We start from the raw sequence: 8,662 nt of genomic DNA on the forward strand, positions 1-8,662 counted from the left end.
ATACAGTGGTACCTCGGGTTACAGACGCTTCAGGTTACAGACTCCGCTAGCCCAGAAATAGTACCTCCCGTTAAGAACTTTGCTTCAGGATGAGAACAGAAATTGTGCTCCAGCGGCACGGCAGCAGTGGGAGGCCCCATTAGCTAAAGTGGTACCTCAGGTTAAGAACAGTTTCAGGTTAAGAACAGACTTCCAGAACGAATTAAGTTCTTAACCCGAGGTACCACTGTATTGTTTCCTAAACACATTAGGTCTCATCCTTGAGTAATGGACTACAGCAGAGGATTGCACACACTCAGGTTCTGCTTCCAAATTTCCCATGGGCATCCAGATGGCCACTGTGAAAACAGGATGCTGGCTTTGGGTCTCATCCAGCAGAGCTCTTTTTAATGTTCTTATATAGCTTAGTGCTGCCAGTGTAACTCCCCCCAGCTGCCCAGGCCATACAGTGACACCCCGGAGGGCTCAAAAGTTGGCACTAGGCAGTTCTTGCACTTAATAATGCTAACCAGAAATTGTTTTTTATGCTACAAGAGTCCGAGGTGCAGCCTGGCTAGGAATGGAGATCAGAAAAATGCCAGCTGGGGTGCTGGAAAATTCAGAAACGGGAATAACGTTTGCAACACAGTGCTCAGTTCGAGAAGATACCTCAGAGGAAAGCCTCGAAGCCAAAAGATTGGGTGATTATTTACAAGTGTGGACAGCTCCGTGAGTAACGGCATGTTTGAAAGATAAAGCAAGCCCAAAATATGTGGACTGGATCCAGATTAAAGGGTAAAGGCCCATTGGCACATCTTTCTCAAGCAGGAAGCCAAACACGGGTATTATGCTCAGATGAATTGCTCCACTCTTCCCCCAAACCGATTTTTTTTCCTTGCAAAAGTATTCAGCAGGCATCCTCATCCGCTCCTGTTCCTGATGCTGCAGTGATATTAGTGGGCAGGGTGGTTTTGCAGCCAGCCTTAGCTCAAGGCAAGGCACTGGGGGCTAGTGTGGGAACTAAAATGGTCTCGTGCAAAAGAAGGCATGGTTCCTGTACCCTACAGCCTCTAAGATCAGCGCAGAGGGCTCTCGGTAGCTCCACTATCCTGAGACTTTTTTGTGGGGTAGGGTGGCCCAAACTCTGGAACTGTGGAATTTCCTTCCCACAGAAGTACATTGGGCACTTTCATTGTTAGGTTGTGGGCGAACTTAGCAGATGACACAGTGATTTCTCCAGAGCAGCTCTTTTATTTGTAAGCTGGACAGAACTGAACAGCAAACAGCTCAGCCGGCCTGCTTTTATAGGCAGCTGGCTGTCAACAATGTAGCAACAACAACCCAGGGTTTCCCGCCTAAAATAACTGACGTGGACCTGAGTGAAAACTACACACACAATACTCCTGGTGGCCAGGGTGAGAACTTCAATACATAACATTCATTATATACCAGGCATGTCCAGAGTCAGGCCCAGGAGCCTAATCTGGCGTGCTGGTTGGTTTAATGTGGCCCCTGCAACAGTTTATTTTCTGGGGGGAAATCCTAAAAAAAGTTCAACAACTTTGGGGTAAAATCCGGGGGGGGGGGGGGAGCTAAACAACTTTGGTCAGCCCTCATGCATGTTCACGTCTTCAAATCTGGCCCTCTTTGAAAAAAGTTTGGACACCCCTGTATACCTTCCGCCGTATGCTGAAGAGGGTGAACCTGAGCATTCATTCCAAACATGATCAATGCTTGTAACAATTGAAACCATTTTCATTTACCAAATTTGAGAAGTTTAAGCCATCTAGAGTTTTAAGCATGGAAATTCAACTTTGGCAGTTGAAGTTTCTGCATGTAAGGATGCTGTTAAAGACACAAGAGCAGGGACCATTAACGTTCAGTGACCCTCACTCGGTAATGATAACAGGATCCCCTAGATGACGTAGTTCAGGGGTCGGCAACATGGGCCAGATGCGGCCCACAAAGACTGTTTTATCGGTCCACGAGCCACCCTTGAACCAAGCTGCCCGCTCCCCGACTCGCTGCGCTAAACTGGGCATGTGCAGAAGGAATTTCCGGCATTGCGCTGCCCCAGTCCAGCCCATGGACGATCGCCATGGGAGTGATCCGGCCCATGGCCGGTAAACCTTGCCGACTCCTGATGTAGTTTGATTGCATAAAGCTTACATGCAGGTTAGACTACGCCCAGTCTTTACTAAGCATTTGTTCTGAGTGATTTGTGAGGTGGTTATACAACAATGAACATCCATTCTGATTTGCTTGTGGGGTATTCACCATTGGTTCAACACATTGTTTAAAGCACATTGAAACTGCTGCTGTCCTCAGAACTAGTTTGGTGCTTTAAAAAAGCCAAACTTCCTGCAATGTAAGAGTGAAACATGCCTCCAACTGTACAGTGGTACCTCGGGTTACATACGCTTCTGGTTAAATTTGCTTCAGGTTACACACTCCACTAACCCAGAAATAGTGCTTCAGGTTAAGAACTTTGCTTCAGGATGAGAACAGAAATCGTGCTCCGACGGCGCGACAGCAGCAGGAGGCCCCATTAGCTAAAGTGGTGCTTCAGGTTAAGAACAGTTTCAGGTTAAGTACAGACCTCCGGAACGAATTAAGTAATTAATCCAAGGTACCACTGTATTTGAGAACCAAAGTGTGCCAGGAGTTTGAGAAGCAGGGTTCTATCTCCATAAAAGAGTTTATTTACTTTACTCAATGTCTAGCAAGCAAAACAGGCAAAAACAACTGCTTTGTTTTCCCCGCTCTCACAGACTAATCTTCTTTGCCTGTCATAAAGAACATTCTTATCAAGATTTACTATTAAGATTTGAATTGTTATTGCATGTTATAAACACATTTTATGCCACCTAGCCTGCTCAGCACTGAGCCTCTTGATAAGAAGAAAGGTAATGGCAGGTGGTTTTTCTTCTTTTTCAATATCGCATCTTCATCTTTGTCATCAATGTACTGTGCTTAAAACGTGGACTCTATAAGCCAAGGTTTGTGTGTTTGTCACTAAGTTTCTATTTCTGCCGACAAAGTTCAATTAAAATGATTTATTTGTTGTTGTTTTTTAATGCAGCAAAACAAGTGCATGCAACCTGAGGTAACTAACCTTTCCCTCCTGGTAGAAATTTTCATACTTATTTTTAAAAACACTTTTAGCTTGCCCTTGCCCCAGGAAGCAGTTTAGAGAGAAATGGGGGCAGTTTAGAAAGCAATGACAACAGGCAGAAATTCAGTAAGTGAAGTCCTTCCATTGCTGCTTCTCCCCCACCTGTTAAATGTCTTTCTTTCACACAGATGCTAAGAATGGGTGTATGAGTAGCAACCTTAGTTCAACATCCCCAGCCTATTAAGGTTATTTTCCCTAGAAAGGAAGAGACAGCCTTACACACGCTGAAGTGGAGACTTAGAAAAGTGATTCCAGCAGCTGATATGTACATTTAGTTTTGGGTGGCTATAGTGGAACTGCACCTGATTTGCATGTTGGAAGCCCCAGGTTTAAGGCCTGGTAAGGTAAAGGTAAAGGTACCCCTGACCATTAGGTCCAGTCGTGGCCGACTCTGGAGTTGCGGTGCTTTATTGGCCAAGGGAGCCGGCGTACAGCTTCCGGGTCATGTGGCCAGCATGACTAAGCCGCTTCTGGCGAACCAGAGCAGTGCACGGAAACGCCGTTTACCTTCCCACCGGAGCGGTATCTACTTGCACTTTGATGTGCTTTCGAACTGCTATGTGCGCAGGAGCTGGGCCCAAGCAACGGGAGCTCATCCTGTCGCGCGGATTCGAACCACCGACCTTCTGATCGGCAAGTCCTAGGCTCTGTGGTTTAACCCACAGCGCCACATGTGTCCCCTTAAGGCCTGGTATCTCCAGCTACAAAAGGAGTTCAGAAGAAGGAGTGACTTGCCCTCAGAATGAGACTCCTGGGTCAGATGGTCTCTGACTGTGTATATGGCTGGCTATATTATGAGAATAGTCACTCCTTTACTTTGAAATTAGCAAGATGCAGACTTAATCTTAGAACATTTACCTTTGAATGACCCTTGTAGGCTGCCAGCTTCATAAAACCGTCTACTGCTTGTTTTTATTGCCTGATTTACTTGATAATTGTGGTGAAACCCGGGAGAGTCACTGCTAGTCAATGTAGATAATACTCAATTGGGTCAATCAATAGTCTGACTCTATAGACTGCAGGCAGCTTCCTATGTTCCTTCTAATTAGTACCTGAGCCTGGAAGCACTGATCTCACCTGCCTCGGCTTTTTGCCTCCTCTGGTGATCTGGCTTGCAACCAGGGAGTACTGTAGTTGATCCCCTTTCTTGTGAAATCAAGCAGCTGAACAAAATGGGTGAAACACAAAGGCAGCATTTTCAGTCTCAAGGCAGTAATTTATTTCCCAAAGGAAACAAAAATAGCAATTCTGGATGTGAAGGAGGTTTTACTAGTTTAAAATAAGGCTTTCTCTGCATCCTGTTTTTGGGTGATATTTAAATATGCTACAGTGATTGATTTATGAAACTGAAATAAATAAAAGCAAATTTCTGCTGATTAAGTTGCAGCTAAATATTATACTGTATTGTGAGGGATGCTGAGGCCTGGATTCAGAGGGTGTTTGAGGTTACAATCTCCTTCTTTTTACAGTCCCAGGATCCTCTTGCTGAACATATAATAGCAGGTGCAAATGCTTATCTCCCAGATTGTGAAAACTTCACCTGCTGTTTTATGTCAAACTATCTGGAGTTCAAGGTAAAAGGTTGCTGGGTTTGTTTCTTTTTATTATTGTTGTTGTTGGCAATCCTAGGTGAGTCATTCCTAAATCCCATGGATTTGTCTCTCTGGATTGGGCATCCTACTATTTTCTGTTTATTTGGGAAATCTACTATTCTAACAGAATTACCGTATTTTTCGCCCCATAAGACGCACTTTTCCCCCTCCAAAAATGAAGGGGAAATGTGCCTGCGTCTTATGGGGCGAATGCAGGCTTTCGCTGAAGCCTGGAGAGCGAGGGGGGTCGGTGCGTACCGACCCCTCTCGCTCTCCAGGCTTCAGGAAGCTCTGCGCAACCCTCGGGAGACCGGCTCCGAGGGTTGCGCAGAGCTGCCTGCAATCCCGGGACCAGCGCAGCTCTGCCCGGCCACCGGGAGCCTGGGGATAAGCTCCGCCCCGCTCCCGGTGGCCCTGCAGAGCTGCCTGCGCTCCTGGGACCAGCGCAGCTCTGCCAGGCCACCGGGAGCCGGGGGAGAAGCTCCGCCCCGCTCCCGGTGGCCGTGCACAGCTGCCTGCGCTCCTGGGACCAGCGCAGCTCTGCCCGGCCACCGGGAACCGGGGGAGAAGCTCCGCCCCGCTCCCGGTGGCCGTGCAGAGCTGCCTGCGCTCCTGGGACCAGCGCAGCTCTGCCCGGCCACCGGGAGCAGGGGGAGAAGCTCCGCCCCGCTCCCGGTGGCCCTGCAGAGCTGCCTGCGCTCCTGGGACCAGCGCAGCTCTGCCCGGCCACCGGGAGCCGGGGGAGAAGCTCCGCCCCGCTCCCGGTGGCCCTGCAGAGCTGCCTGCGCTCCTGGGACCAGCGCAGCTCTGCCCGGCCACCGGGAGCCGGGGGAGAAGCTCCGCCCCGCTCCCGGTGGCCCTGCAGAGCTGCCTGCGCTCCTGGGACCAGCGCAGCTCTGCCCGGCCACCGGGAGCCGGGGGAGAAGCTCCGCCCCGCTCCCGGTGGCCCTGCAGAGCTGCCTGCGCTCCTGGGACCAGCGCAGCTCTGCCCGGCCACCGGGAGCCGGGGGAGAAGCTCCGCCCCGCTCCCGGTGGCCCTGCAGAGCTGCCTGCGCTCCTGGGACCAGCGCAGCTCTGCCCGGCCACCGGGAGCCGGGGGAGAAGCTCCGCCCCGCTCCCGGTGGCCCTGCAGAGCTGCCTGCGCTCCTGGGACCAGGGCAGCTCTGCGCCGCCATCCCGAGCGGTGCGCTAAGTCCCGCCCCGCTCGGGAGGGCGGCAGAGATCTGCCTGCCGTCGCGGGACCGCAGGCAGGTCTACGCCGCCATCCCGAGCGGTGCGCTAAGTCCCGCCCCGCTCGGGATGGCGGCAGAGATCTGCCTGCCGTCGCGGGACTGCAGGCAGGTCTACGCCGCCATCCCGAGCGGTGCGCTAAGTCCCGCCCCGCTCGGGATGGCGGCAGAGATCTGCCTGCCGTCGCGGGACCGCAGGCAGGTCTACGCCGCTATCCCGAGCGGGGCGCTAAGTCCCGTCCCGCTCGGGATGGCGGCACAGAGCTGCCTGCCATCGCGGGACTGGTGCACTTCTCCCCATCGCCAGCCCCACAAGCTCGGGGGACAGCGGGGAGGCAGAGCGTGCCTTCCCACTGTTCCCCGACCTGGTTCTTCCAGCCCCGCACCTGGGGGGGGAAATAAAATTTTTTTTCTTTATTTCCCCCCCAAAAAACTAGGTGCGTCTTATGGGCCGGAGCGTCTTATGGGGCGCAAAATACGGTATCTGAAACAGATAGCATTTACATTTAGGCAATGGAACTCATGGGATGTGATTTGTGTTGCATTTGAAAAAATTAGACGCATTCATGGACAACAAAATGGCCTCTCAGTCAGCAATCCTATAGCCACTTTTCTGGGGACTAAGCCCTAATGTAATCCAACATTATTTATTTATTTATTTTACTAAATATATATCTCACCGTTTCACCCAAAGAAACTTAATATGCAAGTAAAAAGGTAAAGGGACCCCTGACTGTTAAGTCCAGTCACGGATGACTCTGGGGTTGCGGCACTCATCTTGGTTTTACAGGCTAAGGGAGCTGGCGTTTGTCCGCAGACAGTTTTTCCGGGTCATGTGGCCAGCATGACTAAGCCGCTTCTGGCAAACCAGAGCAGATAAAAGAATAGGAGTATCCATCCAAATTTATTTGCACAAAGTTTGTGGGGAGGTTAGACAATGCTGGCTATTTAATAAGCATTCATTCTGATTTGTCTGAGGGGAGGTTAGATGATGTTGCTGACTTTTAAGCTCAATAATACGGATTTAAAAAACAAAATGCTACAATCCATACAAACACACATTCCTTTTTTTGCCATGAAATAAAATAGTTCTCAAATTGCAAAGAAAGGTTAAGTAACTGGACACAGAAGATGAAGTAGTATCAGGGTTAAATTTATAAATGCATGTCTTGCCGTTCCTATTTCATACCTGTAGATTCAGTTTGGGAGGGTCTTTCCCCCCAGTGTCATCTCTGTTATGCCAATGTTGGGCTTCTTCACCTTTGGCTGTGGTTGCAGGGGAGGCACAGTAGGTCACAGCCACAGGATGAAATTCACCTGTGCTTATTCGTGCAGGCTGAGAAGAGATGCTGTTGATTTGTTTTTGACCTATGTGTGATAATATTGTATCTGAAGAGATTTGCTTTGTATTCTGAGAGCATAATATATATTTGTGTCTGTGTGTGTATTCACACATGAGTACTTAATGTCAGTTCTAAGTGGGATTTCGGGTCTGGATGTAATCACTGACACTAATCTTCCACAACTGCCTGGTGCGACCCGGGCCTCCCTGTCTCAAATAGATTCGAAAGAAGGCAAGCTTTGTAAAAATAGGTCAGGTTGCCCCTGGAGACGCAGACCAGAGATTTGCATTACAAGGAAGTAACAGGGAAGTAAAGCTTGAAGTTTAACATATGGTGACGGGTGGGAGGGGTCTGAGGAAGGAAAGAGAACCCTGAAGAGTTTGGTTCAGCAGTAGCTACTGCTAACAAATTAAGTCCAGCTCCAGGATTGCTTCTGCATTTGGAAAAATCTGTAAGTGTAGCATTTCCTAGCTCAGTCTAGAGCAGACTTCTCTGGCTGGGATGGATGGGTTGGAGTCCATAACATCTGGGAGGCTCCAGCCTGGCAAAAACTGATCGAGGAGAAATTCAGTTTGGGTTGCATTTTAATGAAAACGTATGTAATTGTTACTTCCTGAAACAATATGTGAACTTAAACAGAGTTATCCTTCAAAATTCACACTTCTCCAAAATTTGCAAAGCTGTTCTCCAATATTGTGTACAAAAATGTGTATTTTAGGAGAAATTGTGCATGAAATGCATACGTTAGTGAGAAAAGCATACACAAATGGATTTTATTAGGGGGAAGGGCTGGCAAAAAAAAGTGTAGAGTAGGCAGTCACTGATGAAGTTTCACAATTTATTTGTTGATGTTTTTTGTTGAAAAATTCAGCAAACTGATGCAGCAATATGAAGAACTGAACTTAAACTTGGGGAAAATGGGGAACTGAGAGAAACCAAAATTGTTTCCCTGTAGACTCCCCGATGGCCATCTTTGATACAGAGGCATGGGTGCTGCTATTTAGGGTGAACTGAAGGCCAAGACAGGTGTACATGTTAAAAAAGACCGAACCTTGAATGTGTGTTTTAGTTCTCTTTTGGATATACGTGCGCCTGTAGCGTATCAGAGCAAATTGACACAGGTACATTCATGAAGGAACAATGAGTGTTCAAAACCTGTGAGTCTTTTTTTATGTATGCCTTGTCTTGGCCCTCAACTAAGATTCTGTTTGCAGAAAAGAACATTCATTTATGAATGGAGAAGGCACAAAGTGTGGCATTTTATTCCAAAGCTGAGCAAAACCCAGTTTTCAGTCCAGAACAAAAGGTGATTGGCCCTTTTGAATGATTTATCTTTTCCTTGAA

The sequence above is a fragment of the Podarcis bocagei genome, assembly GCF_964188305.1.
Source record: "Podarcis bocagei genome assembly, chromosome: 1".
Lineage (NCBI taxonomy): Eukaryota > Metazoa > Chordata > Lepidosauria > Squamata > Lacertidae > Podarcis > Podarcis bocagei.